This window comes from Melanotaenia boesemani, chromosome 23, assembly GCF_017639745.1.
Source record: "Melanotaenia boesemani isolate fMelBoe1 chromosome 23, fMelBoe1.pri, whole genome shotgun sequence".
Lineage (NCBI taxonomy): Eukaryota > Metazoa > Chordata > Actinopteri > Atheriniformes > Melanotaeniidae > Melanotaenia > Melanotaenia boesemani.
In genome coordinates, this window is record NC_055704.1 from 7,563,355 (window position 1) to 7,589,833 (window position 26,479).

Sequence of the window (26,479 nt, forward strand, 5' to 3'; positions counted from 1 at the left end):
CTTCAAAGGATGTCTCTATCCCGGCCTGAACCCCAGCGACCACCACCTACCAAGAAATACAGGGCTCCCCCTCCTCCCCCTCCTCATCCTCCTATTAGATCATCTGTCCTGACCGAGCAGGGCACGGGAGGATGTGCAGGAGATTCCCAGAGCAGCAGAATTCACAACAAAGATAACATGCCATGATGCGTTCCAGGTCCTTGCTGTAGTTTTGCTACTACTGACAGCTGTTCTGAGATCAAGCCTGGACCCAGTAGGATTGCTGTGTTAGTTAGTAAAATAAGGAATCGAACACGGTCAGCTTGTGGGGTGAATCGATCTAATCTGTTAACTGTACCTTGTATAACTCAGAATACAACAGAGACCAGTGTAAACTTCATAAAGCTAGCTGTACTAAATGTTAGATCTCTGTCCAACAAGTCACTGTTAGTTAATGACTTCATCATTTCTCACAGTTTAGATTTTCTTTTTCTGACAGAAACATGTTTAACAGAAGACACAAGTGCTACAGTTCTTAATGAAACAGCACCCCCCCATTTTAGTTTTATGTATAAATGTTGAAACGGGAGGAAAGGGGGAGGAGAAGCTGCCTTATTTAAAGATTCATTCCAGTGTAAAGAAATTTGAATATCTTAGTTTTATTTTAAGTGGCATTCCTAAAATCCTATTTCTAATCATCTACAGACGTCCAGGACATTGTGCAAATTTTATTGATGAATTTTCTGAACTATTGTCGGTTATCTCTACTGATTTTAACCATTTCATCATAACTGGGGATTTTAACATTGACATAGATAACATGACGGATGGTAATGTCAAGGAATTTTGTTCCATATTGGACATGTTTGGTTTGTGGCAACATGTAAAAGAACTGACCCACATTCGAGGTCACATTCTGGACCTGTTTATTTCAAAGGGTGTGGAAATTTCTTCTGTAGGGGCCACTGACTTGGCCATTTCAGACCATTTTGTTTGATTTACTGATCACTCAGAATGTCCAATCAACCTGCTTCTCCGTTAGGAAGAGGTACATTAATGAAAGAACAAGTGCTAAGTTTGTGGAGGCCATAGCTATGTTACCAACAACCAGTGCAGAGTCAGTTGATGGACTCCTAGATAATTTCAATCTGAAAATCTTGAATGTAATGGATGCTGTTGCACGATAAGAATCAAGAGCAACTTGAGCAAACAGAAAACACCATAGAGAAACACCCCTGTGGTTACCAGCCTAAAAAGAGAATGCAGAAAAACTGAGCAGAAATGGCGAAAAAATAAACTTCAAATTTACTATGAGCTGTACAAACAAAGCCTGCGTAACTATAACAATGAGCTGTGCAAGGCCAGAGAGCTGCATTTATCTGAAATGATTAACAGGAATGTCAACAATTCTCTCACTCTGTTTGCTATGATTGAAAAACTTACTAATCCTTCTATACAGATAAGCCCAGAGCTCCTTTCCACTGAGAAATGCAACCAATTTGCAAACTTTTTTAGCCAAAAAATTAAAACAATCAGGCAAAATATTAATTCCACACAGTCAAACAAGAAAATTAGTCTGTGTCTAAAACCCGGAAATAATTCTGATGTCATGTTGCAATTTAAAATGGTGAATTTAAAAGTCCTAAAAGAAACAGTTTGGCATCCGAAATCAACAAAATGCACTCTGGACATGATACCATCCGACTTTTTAAAAACAGTTTTTACCTCAGTAGAAAGTGATCTCCTACTGATAGTTAACAGCTCACTGGCATCAGGCATTTTTCCTAAGTCACTAAAGATAGCTGCTATTAAGCCACTCCTAAAGAAAAGGACTCTAGACGCCTTTATAATGAACAACTATAGACCTGTCTCTAACCTCTCTTTTATTTCCAAGATTATTGAGAAAGTTGTATTTCATCAGCTTCATGACTTTTTAAATGAAAGTGGAAATCTTGATCAATTTCAGTCCGGCTTCCGACCTCATCACAGCACTGAAACAGCTCTGGTCAAAGTGTTAAATGATATTAGATTGAATACTGATTCTGGTCTAGTATCAGTCCTGGTTCTATTGGATCTCAGTGCTGTGTTTGATACTGTAGATCACAGAATCCTGTTGCACAGGCTGAAAAACTGGGTTGGACTTTCTGGAGCGGTCCTTAACTGGTTCAGGTCCTATTTAGAAGGCCGGAGTTATTTTGTTACGATCAGCAGCTATGAATCCGAGCGTGTGGCCATGACTTGTGGAGTCCCCCAGGGGTCAGTCCTTGGACCTCTTCTGTTCAACTTGTATATGCTCCCTTTGGGTAAAATATTACAGAACTATAGCATTAGTTATCAAAGTTATGCTGAGGATACACAACTTTATGTGTCTCTGTCACCAGATGACTGCAGTCCAACAGACTTAATGTGTCAGTGTCTGGAGCAAATAAACACCTGGATGAAGGAGAATTTCCTACAATTAAATGAAGACAAAACTGAGATTATTCTGTTTGGTAGCAAAGAGAAGAGGGTCAGCATTGGTAAACACCTGGAGACTCTGGCTCTTAAAATCACCAACCAAGTTCGTAACCTGGGAGTGTTGATAGACTCAGATCTGACTTTCAGCAGCCACATCAAAGCTGTCACTAAGACTAAAACCCTTCTGCTTGTTTACAAATCCCAAAATGGTTTAGGCCCAGAATACATCTGTGATATGTTCAGAGAATATAAACCTAGCAGAGCTCTTAGATCCAAAGACTCTGGTCAACTAGTCCAGACCAGAGTCCACACTAAACATGGAGAAGCAGCATTTAGCTGTTATGCTGCAAACAAATGGAACAAACCACCAGTGGAGATTAAACTTTCCCCAAATGTAGACATTTTTAAATCCAGGTTAAAAACATTTGTTTTCTCATGTGCCTATGCATGAAATCTGCACAGTAACTTTTTTAACTTATCCTGCTTTTAATCATTTTAATGTAATTTATTATTTTATTGTGATTATGTGTTGATGCCTTTTACTATTCTAAATATCTGTATTGTCTTTGTTTTATGTAAAGCACTTTGAATTGTCCTGTACATGAAATGTGCTATACAAATAAACTGCCTTGCCTTGCCTTGACTTACTCATCGGAATCCCTGGCAAGAGCATTCAAAGACTTGCAATACATCCAGAACAACGCTGCTAGGATCCTGATAAGGATGCACAAGCAAGATCATATCACCCCCATCCTGAAAACTCTTTACTGGCTCCCTGTCCCACTCAGAATAGATTACAAGATCTCCCTCCTTACCTACCAGTGCATTTATGGACATGCCCCTCTTTACCTACAGGAACTCCTCACCCCTCATATCTCCTCACGAACCTTCCATTCTACAACCACAAACACCCTCCAAGTTTCCAGAACCAAGCTTCAAAGCATGGGAGATCAGGCCTTTTCAGCTGCTGCCCCAAGACTGTGGAACACCCTACCAGATTACCTGAGACGTCCACATTCTTTAGAAGTTTTTAAGTAAAACTTGAAAACCTTCCCTTTAAAAATTCCAGTTTTCTGTAAGCACTTTGAGAGTCCCTATAATATAAAGTGCTATACAAACAAAATAAATGTATTATTATTATGATTATTATTAATAATCATAATAATAATAATAATAATAATATGGTTGTAGTAGACTTTCTGAAATAAAATCCTCTTTCTTGTGTCTTGTCAAACAAAACTGAAACATACAAATAGAGAATTTATAATCTAATCAAATGTCAATTGTTTGAGTTAATGTGTATTTAAGTTAGAAAAAAATACAGTCAGGTGATTTTGATCTCTCTTGAATTTGGAGGTTTGCTTTAAAAATCCAGCATAATAAATGTCATATAGTCAAACTTTACTCATATTTATTAATATTTACAGTAAGACATTATTTTAAGTGATTGTTGGAAATTTGCTCCAACAAATATGTTTAAAAACATTATGTTGAAATTTATTCTCCAGTAAATGTCACTGAGTGATGTTTTGTGTTGAACCTGCTGCCTTACTAAGAATTGCCTAACTGAAAAATATCTGGCTGGGAAAGGAATTTAGGGGCCGACTCCACAACGCCGGATTGCAGCAAAACCTCAAAAGTATTTTAGTAAACCACCCTTTCATCCCCACGAAGCCAGGGATTAGCCTCCATGAAACCAACCACGTTTGAAGCCAGGTACCAAAGTGGATAGGTTTGAGTTCTCTACCGTCTGTGGTACTGTGCGTACAGAGAAGCCGCACAACTCGAGGATATAACGTCAATGTGACGAACATGGGCCAATTCCCAATCTACTTTTCCACCCTATGCTTTATAGTCAAGTATTTTTTGAAAAAGCTCAACTTCTTCATTAGTCCAAAGAAATGTTTCTCTTTTGCTTCACAGTGAATCCTCAGCTTTATTCTCTTCTCTGCTTCCGATGTGAACTTCCTGCAACACACAGTGAGCCTTTATCTGCGCATGTGTTGTTTCGCTCTACCTTTGGAGTGTTACTCTTTAGCATCCCCCACAGCCTTGTAGTATGTACTACAGAGGTGTCGTGGGGATGTTGAAGCCTTTCTCCTTGTTTTCGCCACCGTTTTCACATCGTTTTCACACCTGAACCGGCTTCGGTGCCATGTGGACATAGCCTAAATTTTGACACAAAGCTAAACTGTTTCTACCACGACCCTCAGTGTGAAATGATTAGCAGTAACAACTTTGATGAATTTCTGATTGCAATTAATCAGTGTTGTTCTAAATGCAGTGGCGTCGGACTAGGGTGGTAAATGATACCATTTTCCCAGGGCCCACTGCAGGTTGGGGACCCTTGAAAATCCTAGACTGAAAAGTGTTTTTTGTGTGTGTTCTATTTTTTAAATGCCTAATTATGATAATAAAAGTCAGTTTGCCTGGATGAAAGTGCAGACACACTAAATTTTGCATTATAAAAATTATGGATGTTCTTAAAGGCCCCATCACCCCCTAAAACTGTGCCAAATGGTTCATTCTACAGCAGCACTGGTCAGTGGGTTTAACCGAGTTATAGATTGCAGCCAGACAGCCAGAGGGGAAAGTCACAATTTTTCCAAAGAAAGTGAAGTCTGGATACCAGAAAAGAGGGAGAAAACAAAAACACTGGATTAGAAAATGAAGCTAGGGGCAGCTTCTTATTAATTTCTTAGAGAAGAGAGGTGAGCAGCACCTGACCTAAAACAGTTTGAGCTGATAACAGCAGCAGTTTTCTAGCCAACATGTTACAATACATTTGGGGACAAAAGATTGATTTCTATGAGAAATTCATCTAAGTTGTTTCTGCATCAGGATAAAAAAAATACAGTTCCATTTTGTATCAATATTTTAGTCCTTTCCCACTGATCAGTCATGACATATTTGGTATCAGTGGATTCCTTGTCTTTTCAGGATGAAATATTGAAGTAGAAAAATAGAAAAAGTACACTTAAAAGGCACTTGCGAGATGATAATCGTAAAGTGTACAGTGTAATAATGACAGTATATAATGGTAGCAGCAATGGTATATGATAATAGTAATAATAATAATACTAATAATATATTTGTTTCTTATACATACATGTATGCATATATATATATATATATATATATGTTTATTTATTTTTTAGTATGTACAAGGTATGCACAAATACATAACTGCAATTTGATGGGATTCAGAGTCCAAAAGGTGACTGATGGAATTAGACCAGGTGTGTAATCGTGGCTTGGACAGAGGTAGATGAGTTGTAAAGGTCTGATTGCAGAAGGTAGGAAGGATATACCTGTTTCATTCCTTAGAGCAGCGGGTTGAATGGGTCTACTGCTGAAGCTGCTCTTTAGCTTGTCCAGTGTTTTGTGGAGGAGGTGAGAGGGATTGTCTATGGTTGTCAGCCACTTTGCCAGCATCATCTGGTCCACCACCTCCTCCACAGTAATCAGTTTACAGCCAACAAACAGACTGTGCCTGTTCCTTAGCAGGTTGTTGAGTCTGTTGGCGTCCTTTGCCTTGATGCCCACACCCCAGGACATCGCAGCAAAGAAAATTGTGCTTGCCACAACAGACAGATAAAATATCTGCAGCATCTTGTTGCAGAAATGAAACGACCTGAGCCTCCTCAGGAAGTAAAGCCAGCTCATGCCCTTCTTGTAAATGAAGATACAGAGTAGAATAAGTTCACAGTAAGACAGGAGGTACACTACAAAACATGACTCGTGTTTGTTGGTGTATCCTAGCAAATAGTTTATTGCATAACAATCGTATATACTGAAACTTTCAGCACCACTTAAACATTGTAACATCAGTGCTGGCAAAGATTAATATTATGAACCACATGGACTTCGGTTTCAGACTCAGCAGCAGCAGCAGGTCCATCACCACGTCCAGATGTTGGGACCTTCAGCAGATGTTCACGGAACATTTAAAATCGGTTTTCACCTCAACGATCCAGGCAACCCAGAACAGTCAGCCTGTTTGTTGTACGCGTCTGCAGCTGGAACAGCCTCTCAGTTACTGTGCCACACTAAATCGAAAAAGTCATCAGCGATTGTTTGATTTTTAGACTAAAAGAGACGATCCTGTACAGTCTCCTGTTAAAATTCAGCCATTTCTGCCAACCTAAAACCTTCATTTCCCTCCCACAGCCTCACTCGGCAGAGCTAGGCAGCCATGCAGGAAGCTCTCCCTGCACTCACAGCTCAGTCTGGATTGACCAATAGGTGAGGCTCTGGTCCAAGACATGCCTTGAAAGACACTTTGTCCATGGCAGAGCTGGTCTGACCATGCAGCGGTGTCTTTGTCTTTATTTTCCACGTGCTACATTCATTTTCGTACTTTCTCACCACCTCAGTCGTCTGTTAATAAAGGCCCCAAAAAAGGCCAAAAGCCAGTCCAACAAGAAATTATTGTTGTGAAATTCCCTCTGTCTTGTCTTATTATCTTCCTTTTTTGTAGTTGATTTGCTTCCTGTTTTATTTTGAAGTTTCTGTTGGTACTTTGAAGACTTTGTGTACCTTTTTTACATTTTGTTACTCCTGAGTGCTGTATTTTATGACTAAACCTGCATAAAATGAGTAAAATTGAGTCTTATGTCTTACTACCGTTTGTGCGACAAAATTTTGGTTGGTTCCACCAAATATCACTCCGAGGATTATTGAAAAGTTGGCAGCCCTGTATTTATATTACTTCAGTTTGTTTACGAGATCTGCCGGTGGTTCTATGATGAAAACAGTTGATGTGCATGCTCCCAACAGTTGACCAATCAGAGGCAGCCCGCATCAGGGGGAGGCAGGGCTCAGGGTGGAAGAGTTTCATTCTGAGAGGATCAGTATGAAATAAATAAGGGGTTTGTGAAAAATGCTGGATAAACCCTTATGGACTCACATATCACAATAAATTAGCCTGAAATGTGCATAACAGCCACTTTAACAATAATACTATGACTTTTAGAGGATATTGCTCAAACATTGTCTTCACATTAGTCTGATAGCCAAACTTACTTTAACAAATTATGATAAAAATGTGTCCACTACTCGTGAATTAAAAAAAAAAAAGCAATAACACTTAAAACATGCACACAGTGGAAATTCCTATAAGATTAAAAGATGAGAAGCAGTTCCCTGATAATAAAAGCCGGGGCAATCACGGTCCACAGCCAATATCCAATTCTGTGCCAGTGTCTGCCCCAGGCTCACTGTGATTGGCTGACAGCTTATTATCCACATGACTGAGGCTCCGACAGTGGAACTGATTGGTTTGCTAAACGGAAAATGAGACCTGATTGATTAAAGTTCAAGCTGAAATACAGGTAATTGGGTTCAGGTGAAATGTGCCAGTGGAAATGGATCAAAAATGTTTCTGATAAGGGTTTAACACAAAAAGACTGCAGGGTGATTATTTAGAGGTCCCCCCCACCCCCCACCTTCATGTCTCTATGTAGACATGTGGTAAGTATTCAGACCTTCTTGTAAACCTAATAGTGTTACGTTGGACCAGACAGGTGACGGTTTCTGGACCCACAGTGCAGACACTGAATAGCCAGGAGGCAGAGGATGATTAAGTAAAAGGGTTTTAATGCAGACGTGAAATGAACAGGAATCCGTGTTCCAAATCCGAGGACCAGAGTGGTAACTGCAGACTGGATGGCCCGGCGAGCAGGCTGAGTCAGACTGGTTGGAACCAGAGGCGAGGAAGTTGATCGGAACGGGGGAAAGCAGTCCAGGAAGTTAGCAGGCAGACAGGACAGGCAGGATCCAAGATACCAGGAGTCTAGACACAGGAATGGAGTTTTTAAACTCGAACTGGTTTCAACAGAGAAACTAGAAAGGCCACGATATACCAGATGGGTAACTGGAGGATCCGGCAAGGAGTGGAGAAAAGCCCGGTGTTTAAATACTGTGGTGGTATGAGGTTCTGGTGTGATGATCTGCCCAGGTGAGATGATTGCTGCTGCTGCTGCTGAACTCTCCAGGTAGGAAACAAACATGACGCACAAGACAGACAGAGGGAGCCAGACGCACACACTAGGATAATCTGGGAACACATATACACAGGGGAGACAGACAGGAACCCTAACAAATAGTGCTTTAGAGTTGGTTTAAATTGAGGAAATGTGCACTTTTTCTATAAATAAGCCACAATAATCTCTCAAAATAATATTTAACTACAAAATAAAGATATATTTTTGTTATATTTTTGCAGTTTTAACAAAAAAGCAGAAATATCTCATTTGTCAAACTAACAACATGACATGACCGTCTCTTAGATGCCAAACTGTAGCAAGTTAAATGGATTGTACTAATTCCAGAAAGGCTTGTATAAGGTCACACAAGAAGACCTCATCTGAGTCTCAGGAAACCTAAATGATAAAACTGTTGCGAGATCCAAAGGAGCTCATACTACAGTGCCAGTCAAAAGTCTAGACACACTTCCCCATTAAATCCAGTGGGTAAATTTGTCCGAACTTTTAACTGGTACTGTACTTCTGAAGCCACTGGGACTCTTAAGCCTAATTTATGTTCCCTTTACATATATAAATAGGTATGTGTGGTTCAAATGTCAAACATCACTGCCAGCATACTCTCCATGTGTGCTTTTACATTGGCACGGTTGTTAAGTAATCTATCCACTAGAGGGCACTGCAGAGTTTAGAGTTCACTTCCAACCTCAGTAAACATGATGGAGGAGATCATAATCAGGGCTCGAAGTACACCAGGGTTTTTGGAGGAGCCTCACTTTTGGGCATGCACTGCGACTTAGCGAGTTACATCCTTGCTCATATATTGTAACGCATGTATCGCGGTCAAAAATATGGTTACTACCAAATAAAGAAAAAGAAAAAACTTTGCTATTACTGCATAGAGCTAGTTTAATCAGCAACAAGGACAGAAAGATACTTAACAACCACAAAAGAAGCGTATTAAGTGTTTGCTGTATGGACACTCACAGCACACAAACACTGCTGCTGTCCATGGTGCTGAAGGAAAATGACCAGATCACCTGGGATATTCAGTGATTTGGATTTAACTAATTAAAGAAATGAATACACAACACTGACAAACGAATGCTGTTCTTTTCAAGAAACATCAGTAACCTTATTGGAAAATTAAATGTAACCTGAAAGTTGACTATTTTAGGGCTCCCTTTTAAAGTACCAGCTGAATGTCTTTAGGGGCGCTCCTCTGCCTTTCAGAGGAGCAAAGCTCCCCTTAGCTCCCCCATATTTTAAACCCTGATCATAATTTAAACCCTGATCATAATAATTCTATCATAATTATCATAAATAGTCTATTTCTGTGCTGCAATTACTCCAGAACTCTGCAGCATGCGTTTCAGGATTGATTTTAAGATTTTTTTAGTTGTTTATAAATGTCTCAATGGTCTTGGGCCTTCTTACTTATCAGACCTACTTTTAGATTATGAACGCTCACAGACCATGAGGTCCTCTGGTACCGGTGTCTTGGTTGTTCCCAAAGTCAGAACCAAAACTGATGGTGAGGCCTCGTTCCACCACTACGGGCCTCAACTGTGAAACAGCCTATCATTTTTATGGCATATTTAGTCTTGTCACTCTTATCAGTTCTAATAGTTCACAAGTTTATTTATTCTTGTTTTTACTGTTTAACTCCAGTGTTTTCACACCGGTAGCTCTGCCTGCTCTGTCTGCAGGGTTGTTTCCATGGTGACTGCCCATGTCTGGGTGGCTGGGGGTCCTGCACTGCAGCCCTGTGACTGTGGTGTGGACCCTGGCCTGTCCTCACCTGGGTGGCTCCAGTGGTGTCGCCCTATGTGGTCAGGGAGAGGTTGGCTTCCGGTGTGACTGGATCCCCAAGATATCGTTTCCTCACAGTAGCGTCGAGCCAGATGTTTTCATTTTATTATTATTTTCAGAGACAGTTATTAGAGATGGGAGTTCATGTTGGTACAGACTGGGGTATGGGCGGGTGGGCGGGGGGTGTGCATGCACTTGGTTTGTATGAGTGTGAGTTTGTGTACGATTGTGCCTTTTTATTCTTTGTTCCATTCATTCATTCTTTGACGTGTGAAGGCTTTTAAACTTTGTTTTTAATATGCATGAATTGTTTTTATTATGTTCAGCCCTTTGTGTTACTTTGTGTATGAAAAGTGCTAGATAAATAAAATTTGATTTTATTTGAATTTGATAACATACATTCTCAGAAACAAATAAAAATTAAAACATAAAAGGAGGCAGTGCAGTAAATGACAGTGGTGTGTGCAACCAATACATATTTTTCTTCTTTTTTTCTCTTGTTGGTCACACGGGAATAAAACTTTTCTTATGGGACATTGCAGGATGGGACACAGTATGTGACAGACTAGTTGGATGCATATGTGAGAATGTTTAAAAATCAGTTTATCATCCAGGTCCTTTGACCATTCAGTCCATTAACTCTGGACTGTTGATTTTCCATATAGCTGTTTGGGAAACATAGCAGTAAATATTCTGGACCAGTTTACAAGCTAGTAAAGATTGTTTCTTCACTTTTGTTACTACCAATGCGTTTGATGCCGAGCCCATCTGGTGACATCAACAGAAAATGAAAATTAACTCCAGGCCACACGTTACTAAAGCATCAACAATTTGCCCAGTGCCTACATAGCCTATAGTTTTTGTTTCAAACTGTGTCCTGTTGTGATAAATCATGTTGTAATCGATACATCTGTTGTGATAAATAGAGGGGGGAGTGGTAGCGTAGTGGTACAGAGGTTGGCCAGGCTCTGGAGAACCCTGGTTTAAGTGCCCGGCACACCAACAGAAGCTCTTAACCCCTCCCAACTGCTCCCCAGGTGCCGAAACATGGCAGTCCACTGCTCTCTAATACATCTGGAGATGGGTCAGATGTAGAGTCAAACTGCAGGACATTATTGTACATGACCATCTCTGTATATAATGTTTTGAGTTTTTATGGCCCCTCAGGGTTATTGTAGGAAGACTGTAGGATGTGTAGTTTTCGCAGAACAATTTCACTGTTAAGTTGAAAGATGAATATGCTGTCCGTCCTAAAACCCAGACAAGACGTCACATTAAGTTAGTTGTTTTTTAGTTAAACTTTTCAGCTATGTGAACCCACTAAGCTTGGTTACTAGTCTATTATTCATTAAAACAGAATGAAATTGTATAATGATTGTCAAAAAACATATATGCAGTTAACTAATGCATGGCTGGAAATTGAGATTCAAAGATTCAAAGACTTTAATTGTCAATTCAACATATGTCAAAACATACAGACGAATTGAGATAATGTTCTCTCTCTCATCGTAGAAATGACATAGCAAGGACATGTAAAAATGATTTAAAAGATACATGAAGTAAGTCAATAAAAAATAAAAAATTAAATTAAAAATACAATATGTAAAAAATAAAGTGGCAGTGGAAGACAGTTATAAACGTTATAAAAGTATTTACAATATTTACAATCCAGAGGGAGGGGGCAGATGGGGGAGTTAGTGACAGCCTGGCGGATGAAGCTGTTAAACAGTCTTGTGGAGCAGCCTGGATGCTGCGCTACAAGACTGAAGTGGGAGTGTGAGGGGTGTGACGGGTCCTCAACAATCCTAATTGGTGAGGCTGGTGTGGAAAGTGTCTCATAGGGAGGGTAGAGGGACATCAGTGACCTTGCTGGTTGCTTTTACTATGTGTTGCAGAGTCTTTTTGCAGGGGGTGATGCAGCTTCTACACCACACTGTGATGCAGTCAGTGATGTTGCTCTCAGTGGTGCCCTGGTAAAAGGAGAGCATGATTGGAGGGGTAGCTTCTGCTTTTTTAAGCTTGCAGAGAAAGTAGAAGTGTCTCTGGTATTTCTTGACAGCTGTGTGGTGAGTTGTCCCCAGATATGTGCATCCCCAGGAACCTGGTGCTACATACCCTCTCCACGGCAGCACTGTTGATGGACAGTGGGGATGCTGTAAGACCCTGCTACTGAAGTCTTTTTTTTTTTTTTGGTGTTATGTCACTAGACATGATTGCTGGTAAACTACTTTCAGATCACTCCTTACTGTTATATGGATGCTTAAATATATGCATCAGTCAACACAACAGTCATCAAGGAGCCCCGCCCACTTTCTTCCGCTTATCCAGGGTCAGGTTGCAGAGCCAGCACCCTAAGCAGAGGATCCCAGGATTCCCTCTGCGAAAAAGATGTGCAAATCTTTTCAGACACTGTGGGGACAAAAAGCAAATTTCTCTAGTGTAAGTCATTAAAATTGATCCCTGGACCACTCTTACAACATATATAAATCATAATTGCATAAATAAATCACTGCTTGATCAAGTAGTATGTAAATAATTCAGAGGATGCTATTCTATGTTAATATGCACCGAGGGACATTTCCTTCATAGAAGATAAATACAAGAAAACATGGAATTATATTACATTTTAGGTGAGAGTACATAAACCTGGGTAAATATAATGTCTTTCTCCATAGACAAATATGTGTGGGAGCTCATTGTAAATACAAACATGTGCTTTAAAAAGCTGCATCTGCCATTTATAGATGTCACTGTTGGTAACAGCTGCTAACAGGCACTTATGCCTCTCAGTACCAAACAAATTGATATGAGATTGTTTTCTTTGATGAAAAAAACATTTAAATGCTGTGTCCCCTCTCCAATCGAACTCTGCTTGCCCACCAATTACCTGAAGCTCGATGAGGTAACACCTGCATTTTCACAAGATGATGCACAACACAATACAGGAGTACAAGACAGGCCTTGAATATTAAAAACAACAACTTCCAGCCACAGATGGAAAATTAATTCTCATGATTACACCTTTCTTTTACAAATCAAATGCAACACAAACTGGTTCTGCTGAAGAAATGTGTGTAGTCTCATGCAAACATTTTTATAAAAGCAGAAATGGAGGTTTGTGCCATAGCAAAATCTGATTGCAGCATTTAAAAATCTCTTTTTAAAGTCTTGAATAATTTTAATTAATTTTGACTAAAAGATTTAGAAATCAATTCACAATGAGCTGGGATGTTGTGAATGCCATGATTTCCAATTTTATCAGCCCATATTTTAGTTCCAATAGAACTTAAACATCATTTTGGATCATATTAGAAATTGAGACATTTCACCATTTCATGAAAAAAATATGAGCTCATTATGAATCTGATGGGAGCAACATATCTGTAAAAAGTGATATTTACCATTGGTAGCATCCCTTTTAGTCATCATTAGACAAAACCTGCTGTTTTTAAATCCAAATATGGCCTTCACGTGAACCATACAGATCCAAATATTTGTTATCTTCATTGCAATGACACAGTTTTTAATGTTTAACACTAGAACCGCCAAGAGGGTAAATTTTACCTCCTTGGTTTTTCAAACACTTGTATCTCTGTTAAAATAAACTTCCCTCAATTCATGACTTATCCTGAAATGGGTCCAGTAAACATACAGTGAATTATGGTGGGTGTGTGATCACAAGAAAAAGAAATTTGAGCATATATACCTAGAACCGCCAAGGAGGTAATTTCTACCGTCTAATTTAATGCACTGTGTTCAGCTGTCAGATGTTTTCACGTCACGCCCATTCGCGCCACTCCTGGTTGCTTAGTAATGCATGTGAGTTTGACAGCTGTCAGAGAGTGAGTAATAGGGTTTTATAATTGTTTAGGGTAATCTAGTGCTAACTTTGACAAACGGATAAATACAATAGATGGATGAATGCCAAAGAAGTTTGTTTATTATTCCAAGGCCTGAGTGACAGAGAGTCGGAGGGAGGAGAAGTAGCTCTGGATGTGGGTGAGGAGGATTCGGACGAGACAGTGGAGGAATCGGGAGAAAGTGATGATCCATCATTTTTACCCAGTAACGAGTCATCTATTGAGGAAAACCTGATGAAAGATCGCAGACCAAGGAAAAGGTTCTGGCTTTTGGTCACAACTGAGGAATCACCCACCACACATACTCAGCCTGGTAGCCGACGGGCTGCAGTGAAAGGTGATGGCATGTCATTTTGTAACATCCTGGTAACATTCTCTGCTCTAGTTGAGCTAACTCTACATTAGTTTATTTCTTTCACCCCCGGCGCAACTGTCGACCGGGACAGACTGTCAGTGTGCCCAAACTCCATCGCGCCACCAGGGCGGGGATCAGCCCACGCAAAGGGCGCAAGGGGTCTGTGGCGATGTCAGCTACCCACCCGAACCCTCTTGAAACACGACCAAGGAGTGCGACGCACTCGCGAGTCAGAGGGCTGCCAGCAACGTTTATTTATATTGTCTTCCTCTAAAATGAACTAAAATATTGAAATTTGTAATTTTGTTATTTAATAAATGCTGTTGTGACTGTTTAGTTTTTTTTAAGTCTCCATTATACCTATTAAACTATTAAATGTAAACGAACAATTTCAATGCATCATTGGGCTATTTGCACTATTGAAGCAGGGGGTTGTAAAAATTACCCTACTTGGCGGTTCTAGGAGTATTGGAATACTGGCAGTTCTAGTGTTAAACATGAGTGTTTTCTTTCAAATGGAAGCAATAGAATTTAGAGAAAGGATGTTGGAACACGAACAAATAGCAAATGCTGAACGGCTGCTGGCATGACACATGCTTATTATATTCATGTTTTGCATTTCAAATTTCAAGTTAACTGAACACATTCAATAAGAATTTCCAAGAAAAGCCAAATATTTTTAAAATCTAAGGGTTTTCATTTCAGTTTACATTTAAAAAATTCAAGACAACGGGCTACACTAAGCTAGCTTAATAGAGCATAAAAGCTAGCAACAGCTTTACAGCTGCTAGCATGATATATGCTTGTTTTATCTTCCCACACTTGTTTATGTAGTAATGTCAGAATAACCAAACAACTTTAATCCATGAACTCACATGAAATGGCACTATATGGGAGAAAAATCCTTCTTAAACGTGAGTGTTTTCTGTCAAATGGAAGCACTGGAATTCAGAGAAAGGATGTTGGAACATGAACAAATAGCAACTGCTGAACGCCTGCAAACATAACACATGCTTGTTATATTCATGCTCGTTGCTTTACTAATTTCAAGTTAACTGAACACATTTAATAAAAACTTTTAAGAAAAGCCAAATATTTTTAAAATCTAAGGGTTTTCATTTCAGTTTACATTTAAAAATTCAAGACAAAGAGCTACATTAAGCTAGCTTAATAGAGCATGAAAGCTAGCAACAGCTTTACAGCTGCTAGCATGATATATGCTTGTTTTATCTTCCCACACTTGTTTATGTAGTAATGTCAGAATAACCAAACAACTTTAATCCATGAACTTACATGAAATGGCACTATCCGGGAGAAAAATCCTTCTTAAACTAAGTGTTTTCTGTCAAATTTAAACACTAGAATTCAGAGAAAGGATGTTAGAACACGAACAAATAGCAACTCCTGAATGGCTGCTAGCATAACACATGCTTATTATATTCATGCTTTTTGCTTTTCTAATATCAAGTTAAGTGAACTTATTTAATAAGAACTTTTAAGGAAAGCCAAATATTTTTAAAATCTAAGGGTTTTCATTTCAGGTTACCTTTAACTATTCAAGACAAAGAGCTACATTAAGCTAGCTTAATACAGCATAAAAGCTAGAAAGAGCTTTACAGCTGCTAGCATGATATATGCTTGTTTTATCTTCCCACACTTGTTTATGTAGTAATGTCAGAATAACCAAACAACTTTAATCCATGAACTCACATGAAATGTGACTGTATGGGAGAAAAATCCTTCTTTAAAATGTGTTATGAGAGCTTTTCCTGAGGAACAGGAATTAATTCATCCATATTACATACTGCAAATTTCCATATTGATCCGATACTAAGTGTAGTCTGTAGATGTTAGTCTTTATTATATATATATATATATATATATATATATATATATATATATAGATATATTGTAATACATGACTGAATGCATTGAGTTTCAGCCATGTGATTGTCAGGTCAAGTTTTAGGTGAGTGCATATTTACTCTCTTGGAACAGGTGTTGAGAATGTTGGCCAAACTCTGGAAAGACTAAAATATGATCAGCCTGCAAGACTTATTCATTTTGTTGCTGATTTTCAGTCAATATTGCATAAATCTCCTGCTGACATGTAGATATATAGCATACATTTGTGTTTGTGCACCACTTCATCTTTTTGTTTCAGTAATTCACACCTCCTCAGATAGGACTAAATTAAAATTAGTCTGAAAACCATCCAAGGGGCTCATGGCTAAAATAAAAATCAATTAGACGTCTTGTTTGTCTCTTTCTAAATGAATTTAATTCCTCACTTCTAAACATAATATTGATTACCTCCATATTTCTGCATTTACCATCCTGTTTATCACCACTCAGATCATATTCCAGTCAATACTCTTCTCCCGGGGCTGCTCACATCCGTGCAATGTAATTTGTTTCTCACATAATTCTTTAAGGGCATATTTTGTATTGTAGAGAAACTTATGAATGAAGTAACTGAGGCTGAATGTATTCCTGACTAATAAACAGGGAGGTGACACAACATAGAGGAGTGCTATTAGTTTGTTTGGGGCATGAGGAGGAAAACAATGTGCTTATGAAAATGAATTTGTGAAAATGTAAAACAAAAACAAGAGAGTAACAGGGAAATGAGGAGTACAGGGAGATAAATAGTCATGTTGTGGCAGGATGAGAGTACAAGATTAACATAAACAGGGTTTCTTTTGACTAATTGCTTCCCTTCCTGCTTTCAGTTTAGCCATGCTAGCAGCGAGCTGTGTTTGTCGAGCATGAAAAGTCTCGTGAATCATTCTGAAATTTCAATATATTCATGCTCTGTCATTACCTGGTATGACTAACTGCCTAATGTGAGCTACACTGTAAAAAAAAAAAATGTTTTTACGGTAAACTGCTGGCAGCTGTGGTTGCCGAAATGCCACCGTTAAATTACAGTACAACATTTTCTTCTTTTACGGTAAAAAATGTATTGATACTGTTGATTTTACAGTTTAAAAGGGTGCTAATTTAAAAAATTTACAGTAAAAAAAAAGTTTTCATATTTTAAAAAAACATTTTTTACCAGAGAGTTTACATGGAAAACTGTTATTTTTAATAGCAAAATACTGTTTTTTTAAAAACTAAAAACTTTTTATTTTACAGCAAAATTTTGAAATAAGCATAGATTTAACAGTTACAAAATGTGTTTAATTTAATATTTTACTGTTAAATTAAAAGTTATTTTTACACTTTTGTGTACTAGAAAAAAACAAAACGGAAACCATAAACTTTTATACATAAACTCTTTATTGATTTGTAACAAGTCAAATATTTGAAGTTTAACAAATGCCAAAATATCCATGAATGTGAAAAACATTGTTAAAGTTCCCTTTGTTAAAATAAAATCAACCCTGAAGGGGAGCAAATGTTTCACAATCTTGTATCATAAATCTTAAGAAAAAGAAGGAAAAAGCTAAACATGTACAAACTGTACCCGACAATTTCAGAAAGACTTCACTAACACATCTGCAGTGAATAAAACATTCAGTGTACCTTAGTCCCTCAACATCACTGGAAGGTCCACTCATGGTCAGCAAGGTCTGAGATCAGAGTGAAGACCCTGGGATTGACAGAGTACACTTTTTTCTTCTTCTTCCACTCGACTTTGGTCCCTCTCTCAGGATTTATTGAAAAGAAACGCCTTTAGGAAAGCGAGAGAACAACCTTAGGTGGGATATCAAATGCTTTGCATTTTCTAAAAAGAAAAAGAAAGAAAATTTACCGTTGCAGGAACTCCAGTGTGGACCGTAGTTCCACTGGGTAGTGTACATTGAAGCAGTAGTAACTGCCAAACGTCAGGCAGATGGCAGATGTGAAGGAAGTGATGTGGTCGTTGACAACCTTTTTGTCGATGCTCAACATAAATGTCTCTGCAGCAAAGCAGGAAGACCCTAATAATAAACATGAATTAAAAAATTGACTTTAATGACAAGGACTAAATACACATTCAATAGTACTTATGTGATTCAGTTTACTTACCACACACAACAATGCAGGGTGTTGGTGGGACATTCTCCATCTGAACCTCCTCAGCAAGGCTGGTCTTCTCAATGAAATGAAACAGATGCTCTTCCTTCTCATTAAAATAAGCCAGTAAAAGAAGCACCATCTATATGACGTCTTCTGAGCAACCAGTGGACTGGCCTCTTTCATGTTGAATCTTGAGAAGAGCATCCAGAACTTATTTGTTTTTATGTGCATCGACACATCTGAAGAAGTTTAATAGACGTGCCCCCTTTTTGTCCACATTGGCAAGGAAGGACTCAGTCAAACTCACACCAGTCAGTTCCTGAAAGTGTGCAGTCATACCAACTTCCTTAAACAAAAATGGCCATTCCTGACTTAATTTCTGGATGCTTGTACCACTAATGATATCTTTCCGCTGCGTGAAATAGGTGGACTTGATTAATTCTTTCACAGAATCTGAATTTATGTCTTCAAACTTCTTCAGTTTTTCTTTTTTTTCTAGCTGACTCTCCACAGTTTCTGGGACTGGCAGGTGTTTTGGATTCCAGTTGATACAGCCATACGTATCTTGTACACTAGCTCTTTTTTCGGCAGATATTTCATCGGTGTCATCATCTGATGCTGCGCTGCGTTTTTGTATTCTTGGAGTGTCAGGCCTTTTGACATTTTCAACTCTTGACTGGAGTTGCTTTGCAAGGGAATGATGTCCAAGTCCAATTACATCACCATCAATCACATCTTGAAGAGACTTTGGATACCTGGCCACCATCCTTTTTGCTATCTCTGTGGAGTTGTGTTTGGTTGGATTCTTACAAATCTTCATCATCTCAGAGACCACAATCCTTATCATTTCACGCTGTAGCCGTGCACTTGGCCTTTTCTGTCTTTCCAAACTCTGTACTAACTCTTCAGGAAGCTTCTGCCATGGTATCTGAAAATTGTCTATCCAGTTTGGCGCAGGTTGATAACAGCTTCCTGAAGGTGATGACATAGCTGTGGAAGATGGTGGTGAGGTAGGGACCGAGGAGGGAGAAGAAAGGAGAGACACTGGAGAGGAACATGCCAGGACTGGAGTTGAAGTGGACGAGTCTGTGAAAATACAACAAAAGAGATTTGAAATTATTAAACCTTTTTCAGTTTTTCTACATACACTTAGCAGGACTGCAATGTATGATCAAAACTTACTGCATCAACTTTGACTGCTTTCTGTTGATATGATCACTTACAATAAGATCAGTGTACTATGTTATGGTGGCAATGTTTTATACTCACTGTTTTGGGTCCAGGCAGCAACCAGCCTTCTGGCTTGTATGGGCTTTAATACTGGCAGCAAGTCTTCCTCTGTAATGTACTGTAAATCATCTGTGGTTACTGCACCAAGTGCCTTCAAAGTATCTTCAACTGACTTGACAACTTGATCAGGAAGATTGGGAAGCACTGCTGCTATGGCATTGCTTATCCTCTGTGATTCAGACATATCTTGTAAGACACACAAAAGAGAGAGGTTAGCATCTAGCCTTCTGATTTAGTGTGACAAAAGACTGTGCTTCAATGGGACAATCTGGTATCCATTGCTTATGTAATATGATAAAGGCCACATGTCAATCAGTTCACTGAGAGGTCTGCATTCTAATCTTCCAGTGTCCTTTTTTACAAAGTACATGTGGTAGTGTGAAAGAAATTCCCCATCATATACTCTCATCAGAAAATGAAGTGCAAACTCATCTTTCACAAGAATGAGGATGATTTCACCAAACTTCAATGAATCATCATTCGTTCTGACAACAAACTGCCCTTTCCTGTAAATCATCCCATTATACTGAACATCAACAGGGATTTTTGTATTTCTTTCAGTGAAGCCAAACTGGAAGATTGCGCCTTTAACTTGCTCACTGTAAAGCTCTGAATAAAATGGCGTGCCATCTTTTATTTGCAAGGCTGGAGGACTCACTAACCCAGCAGAAAGAAAGGCCTTAAACATTTGATGCCTCCCTGAAAGAGTCAAACACAGATTTTTGAAATTCTTCAGATGCCTTGAACATCTTTTGAAGTAACTGTGTTTGCTCTCAAAACGCATAGTCCATAGCCTGATGAGTGGGCCAAATTTCAGGATCAGTCCTGGATAATGCCGCAAATAATGATGTTTAGGTCTCAAGTTGATATCTGGAAAGAGTGCCTTTCTGGTTTCCAAATATTCTTGGATGAGAATATTCAGATAGGCCACTTGGGCCTTGGAAATTTGCTGAGCACAAATCAAGTCAACAATGTCCTTAAGTTGCAAAATTAACTGCCATCCATTGTCTTGGGGATCCTGCACTTTGTCCCCAATTATCAGAGGTAACAGTCTCAAGAAGTTCCAGTTTTGGACAGCATGTCCACTCAGTTTCAATGTTTGAGGACTAACCTCACAAGTTTTAGAGGAAGCATCTGTTGCTTTGTATTTGAACTGACTAATTTGCCTGTTTAAAATTGTGTAGGTGAACCACTTTTTTTTTTTTGATGAAGTACTTGAGGTAAAGAGCAACATCATATGAGAGGACACCCTCAAAGATGTCATGACCGAGACAGGGGGGCATACCAGGTGAGCAAACATCAAAGTTTTGTAGAGAATTAAATACTGACCTGGGGTCTCATTTATAAAACTGTGCGTAGGATTCTTACTAAAAGTGTACTTACGCCCAAAACCAGAAGTTGGCGTACGCCATAAAATATTCTGATTTATAAAACCGTGCGTACGCACAGGTGCAAGCAATTTCCCCTTTATAAATCACACTCGTCCTTGAAGTTTGCGCAGGTGAATTTGGCTCATGTTCCGCCCACTACACACCCACTTTCCACCATAAATGGTCAATGCAAAGTACCTCAGCGTGTATTAAAATGAGCCAGTTGATCCATGTTGTGATCCATGAACAACGGCAACCGCAGGGAAGCGAACCAAAAAACGCAACTTCACAGAGGCAGAAATCGATGCATTAGTGAGTGAGGTGGAGAGTCGAAAAATTATTTTGTTTGGTAGCCACAGTAGTGGCGTGACAAATAAGACTAAGTGTCGTGAGTGGCAACACATAGTTAACACTCAGTTAACTCTGTGAGCGGGACAGAGCGGACCATGGCGAGATCAAAAAGAAACCATCAATGAACTGAAGGAAATCAGAACAACACTGCATAATTTGTGTGACATTATGTTCGACATTTCAAACACATTAAAAGAGCTTGTGAAAAAGTGAACCTTATTGTCTGCTTAATCGCTGCATGACCTCCTCACGGAGCCGTGCCCCGTGTTGGAACTCCCTGTGTCTGGGAGGGGGCTGTGGGTGAGGGTCGGCATTCCGAGGAGGGGGGAGGCCAGGAGGTAGTTGGATGCCGTGCCTCAGTGCCAGGTTGTGCAGCACGCCACACGCCCTCACGATCCTGCGCACCTTTTGGGGATGGTACAATAATCTACCCCCTGACGCATCCAGACACCGCCACCGGCATTTTAAAAGGCCGATGGCGCGCTCTACAGTTGAGCGCGCACGGGAGTGAGCGGTATTGAACAGGGTCTCCTCTGCGCTCTGGGGGTTTGGGAAGGGGGTCAGGAGCCAGCGCCGGAGGGGGTAGCCACTGTCCCCTGCATTTCAATGAAACAGTGCATCAGTGGTCTGCATCTGGCTAAGCTGGTTGTCAATATAAAGTTATTGTCTTACCAAGAAGCCAGCCATCACGTACAGCGCCTGCCTGCAGTCTCTTCTCTACACTGCTTTGCGCTAGGATGTAAGAGTCATGTGTAGAGCCAGGCCATCGTGCAACTACATTTGTCAACATCATGTTGGATTGACATATGACTTGAACATTGATAGTATGCACATGCTTCCTATTGACATACATGAATTCATCGACATATGGGGCCCTTATAGCAATATGAGTGCAGTCAATTGCGCCGATTACATTAGGAAAACCGGACATTGCTGCAAATTGCCTTTTAATGTCGGCCTGTTCTCCTGCAATATAGAGAAATTGGATGTGGAAGAGTGTAGCAGGACGCATAGACAGCGGAGACGGGTTATGAACTCTTGCCGGGTTGAAGTCATGCACGCTGACCAGTGAGCCGAAATCACATCTGCGGTCATACAGCCAGAGCGCAAAATTAATTGGAGACATGGTGACAGGACCCCACGCTGCCACAAGAGGACTCTGGATGCAGTGTGTTGTTAATTCCCCACCTCTCCATCTGTGTCGCCAATTCCCCCAGCCTCCAAAACCAGCGTACGCATGGGTCAGAGCTGCCGTGAAAGACCGCACATTTTCACGTCAAGTTTGTTTTTTATAAATCACAACCTTTGCGTGAAAAGAGGCGTACGCCAGTTTCAGGCCCCATTTTGTGCGTACGCAACGGTTATAAATGAGACCCCTGAACTTTATCCCTTGTACTTGTGGAGCATCCTCTGCTTCTAGCTGTTCAATGGCAGATCTGTAGGTTTCTGGGGTCCGCTGCTGTCCACAGACGTTAGGATCAGCACCCTGAAATTCAGTTCGAGAAATCAGACAATATCTGCTGAAGTACTCAGATGAATTAAAGTTTTCTGTGAAACCACAAATGGTGTGGGAGCCCAGGTTGTCTCCAGCAATGCAGTAGAGAGCTCCCTTTACAACATGTTCATCTCCCATTGTTATCCCATTTTCCTCCAGTTCTTTCAGATCAGTAAGCAGTTCAGAAAAAACCTTGTCATAGCCAAAGTTCTTAAAATCCTTTTCTCTGCACAATAAAACCAGCTGCATGTGGTTAACATTTGATCGTACATGGGGAGGCATATTAAGAAGAGAGACGTACACAGCTAAAATTTTGTGCTTCTTTTTTGCAGAGCCCAGTGGGTTCATAACTTCGAATGCATCCTGGTATAGAACCAGTTTGAGACAACCTGGGTTTTCCTGAAAAATGTGTTTGACATAAACACTTTACCATCACAACTGTCAAAGAGAACATCTGTTTTGGACAGATTATTAGGATCCACTGACATGAGGCCCTGCCAAAAAATGGACTCCTGCATACCTTTTAAAGTTTTTAGCAGAGGAATATAATAGTAGACACTGGAAGAAGATGCTGTCCCTGTAGTTTCATGTAAAACATACGTATATTTCTCAGATACAGGTTGCTGAAATTAGACTCATCTCCTCCAGTGTCATCAGCATGTGACATACTGGCAGGATCCTGTATGGTAGCAATGGGACTGTCACAGTGTGTATCCTGGATTGATGCACAAATCACATTATCTGACCAGTGTCTGTGCTTTCTGGACATGTGAGAGGTGAAAGACGTTTTTCCAGTGAACACACTTTTACATCCTCTCACTGGGCATGCCACCTGACGCCCCTCTGCTATGTGCTCCTTTAAGTGAGCAACCAGGGGTTTAGGTCCCTCACACTGACATTCACAAGGTGGGACAGTGCATTTTAATGGCGTTAAGGTCACATCATGAATAACGTTACCGGTTGGTGTACTGTTGTGGTGGCGATAGAAATGTGACTTTAAAGCTGTATAGCCTACAAACACCTGCTTACAACTTATTTCAACACATTTAAAAATATGTCGGGGTTCATTACGGTGCAGTTTGCAAATCAAAACATATGCTTTAACGGACTGAACGTTTACTCCACATATGTTACAAGAATACATCATTGATAATCAAATACACCGAGGTTAACAGTTACATCTGCAATAAACATGAACAACGCGGTTAGCTAATGAGAAGCTTCATTCAGCACATAGACTGATCCTGCTTTAGCACACTGCTTTCAAAAGCAGTAATACTACAATAACGAAACGACAACTAATAACAGTCGTCTAAAAACGTAAAAACATATATTATGTGTTTCCAAGCTGTTATAAAACTCTAACGGAGCTAAGTTAGCCTTACAACTATGGGGACATTATGTCAATGTTACATTAGCGGTCCGCATACAACCCTCTTTATCCCCTTAACACCGACCATGTCGGGGCCAACAGATTTTTACATGCGTTGTTCTAACTACCGTAATTCCTAGAACATTTGTGTTATAAAAATCATTCAAACAGTTCCTGAAAGTAGAGAGAATGGCCTTTGCACTCATATAAGGCTTATTACGGAAGGCTGCTGCAATCGCGAGATACGACAGGTCAAACACAGGCGAGACTTTACTTTGCTGAGTCACACAGCGCAACAGCGGAAAAGAGCAGAAAGAGGACAAAAGAGGACAAAACGAGTGGACTTTTGGAGAACTTTTTCAACAATACGATCTTATTTGTGAGAGAAAATGTCAAGAAAATCATCTAGAGTTATAAAAACACCCAAAAGGTTGATTGAGGACGATCGTGACCACAATGGCGCATTTTCATCCGAAGCAGAGTAAGTAATAAGTTGTGTACAAGCAATATGTCTTAGTAAACCTACAGTGGATGTTTATATGGCTAAAAGTGAAATTTTATGTCTTTATTACTTTTAGCATTCCTTCTGGTGATGGGCCACCCACACAGTCAGTACCAGACAGCAGTTACAGTCGGGACCGTAGTCTCTGCCATGGTCCGGGCCACGGAGGTGCTGGTGATGCCTTTCATTGTCGGTCACCATTACGTCCAACTACAAGTGGATGGAAAACCGAAGAAGACCCAGATGTAGTTCCTCCACCACTAAGGTTTACCCCAAAACGACATCCTGGTGTTCAACCCCCCCTAAATGTCGGTAAATCATCACCACTTGATATATTTTCACATTTTTTTGATTTGGAAGTCCTCAAAATCTTGTGCACTAACAAGAATGCAGCTAAAAAATTGGATAAAGAAATGAAATTCACCTGGAGAGAAGTCACCACGCAAGACATGCAGAAGTACCTGGGCATGTTGCTGTATATGGCAGTGATGAACCTTCCAAAGATTACAGACTTCTGGAGGAGAAAAACAATTTTTCATGTTTCCTTTCCCTTCACTGTTATGCCCAGAGATCGGTTCCTGGCAATTTCTGCTAATTTGCACATAAGTGATCCATCAGAAGATGCAAAAAATGACCAAAAAAGGGGCACAGAGGACTATGACCCACTCCATCGGGTCAGACCTCTCTTAGACATCATGAGGAACCGCTGCATGACCATTTACCATCCAAAACAGCACATTTCAGTTGATGACAGGATGGTTGCTACCAAGGCCAGGTTATCATTCAAGCAGTACATGAAGGCCAAACCCACCAAGTGGGGACTAAAGTTTTTTGTGCTGGCTGATGTAAATGGTTAAACGGTTGACTTCAAGCTCTACAAAGGGAAATCTAAATTTGCATCAGGGCAGGGGCTCTCCTATGATGTGGTGACATCCCTTGTCAGCAAAGCCTTCCTGGGGTCGGGCTACATCGTGTACTGTGACAACTTCTACACAAGCCCCCTCCTCTTACGACACTTGGGCCAGCAGGGATTTGGGGCTTGTGGGACATACAGGCAGGGAAGAGTTGGTGTTCCATCCACTGAAGAAAATGCTTTAGATAAAAAGTCACCAAGAGGCTCAATTCGCTGGATCAGGGACAGTGATCTTTTATTTGTGAAGTGGATGGACACCAGAGAAGTCTCCATTTGTACCAACATCCACTCTGTGTACAGTGGGGAGACAGTGTTGCGCTGGCAGAAGACTGATGACGGGCATCAGAAGATCCCTGTCCCCAGACCTACAGCAGTAGGAGAATATAACAAATACATGGGAGGAGTGGACACATCGGATCAAATGCTGGGTACCAATTCAGTCCACCGCAAAACAAGAAGATGGTACATTACTGTTTTCCAGCATTTTCTGGACATTGCTGTAACTAACAGTTACATAATTCACAAAGAATTTTGTGCCAGCTAGAAGCAGAAGCACATGAGTCGCCAGGACTTCCAGGAAGAGCTCTCCGCACAGCTTCTAGGAGTACCATTGGATGGCAAGCCCGAGGTGACCGCCTGTCATGACGACTTCCCTGTTCCTACAAGCAATGGTCATGAAACATCACAGAGAGCCAGTATGGGGCGGCGACAATGTACTCTCTGCAAAAGGAGCA

The 26,479-nt window shown here is 40.2% G+C and overlaps 1 long non-coding RNA gene across 1 annotated transcript; it reads left to right on the forward strand.

Annotated features, from left to right (window-relative positions):
• The first annotated feature begins 2,308 nt into the window (after positions 1–2,308).
• On the forward strand, positions 2,309–24,951 carry LOC121634502. Its single transcript, XR_006009243.1, has 4 exons — positions 2,309–2,318; positions 11,860–11,871; positions 12,267–12,268; positions 24,740–24,951. It is a non-coding gene; the product is annotated as an uncharacterized LOC121634502 (long non-coding RNA).
• Positions 24,952–26,479: the final 1,528 nt, after the last annotated feature.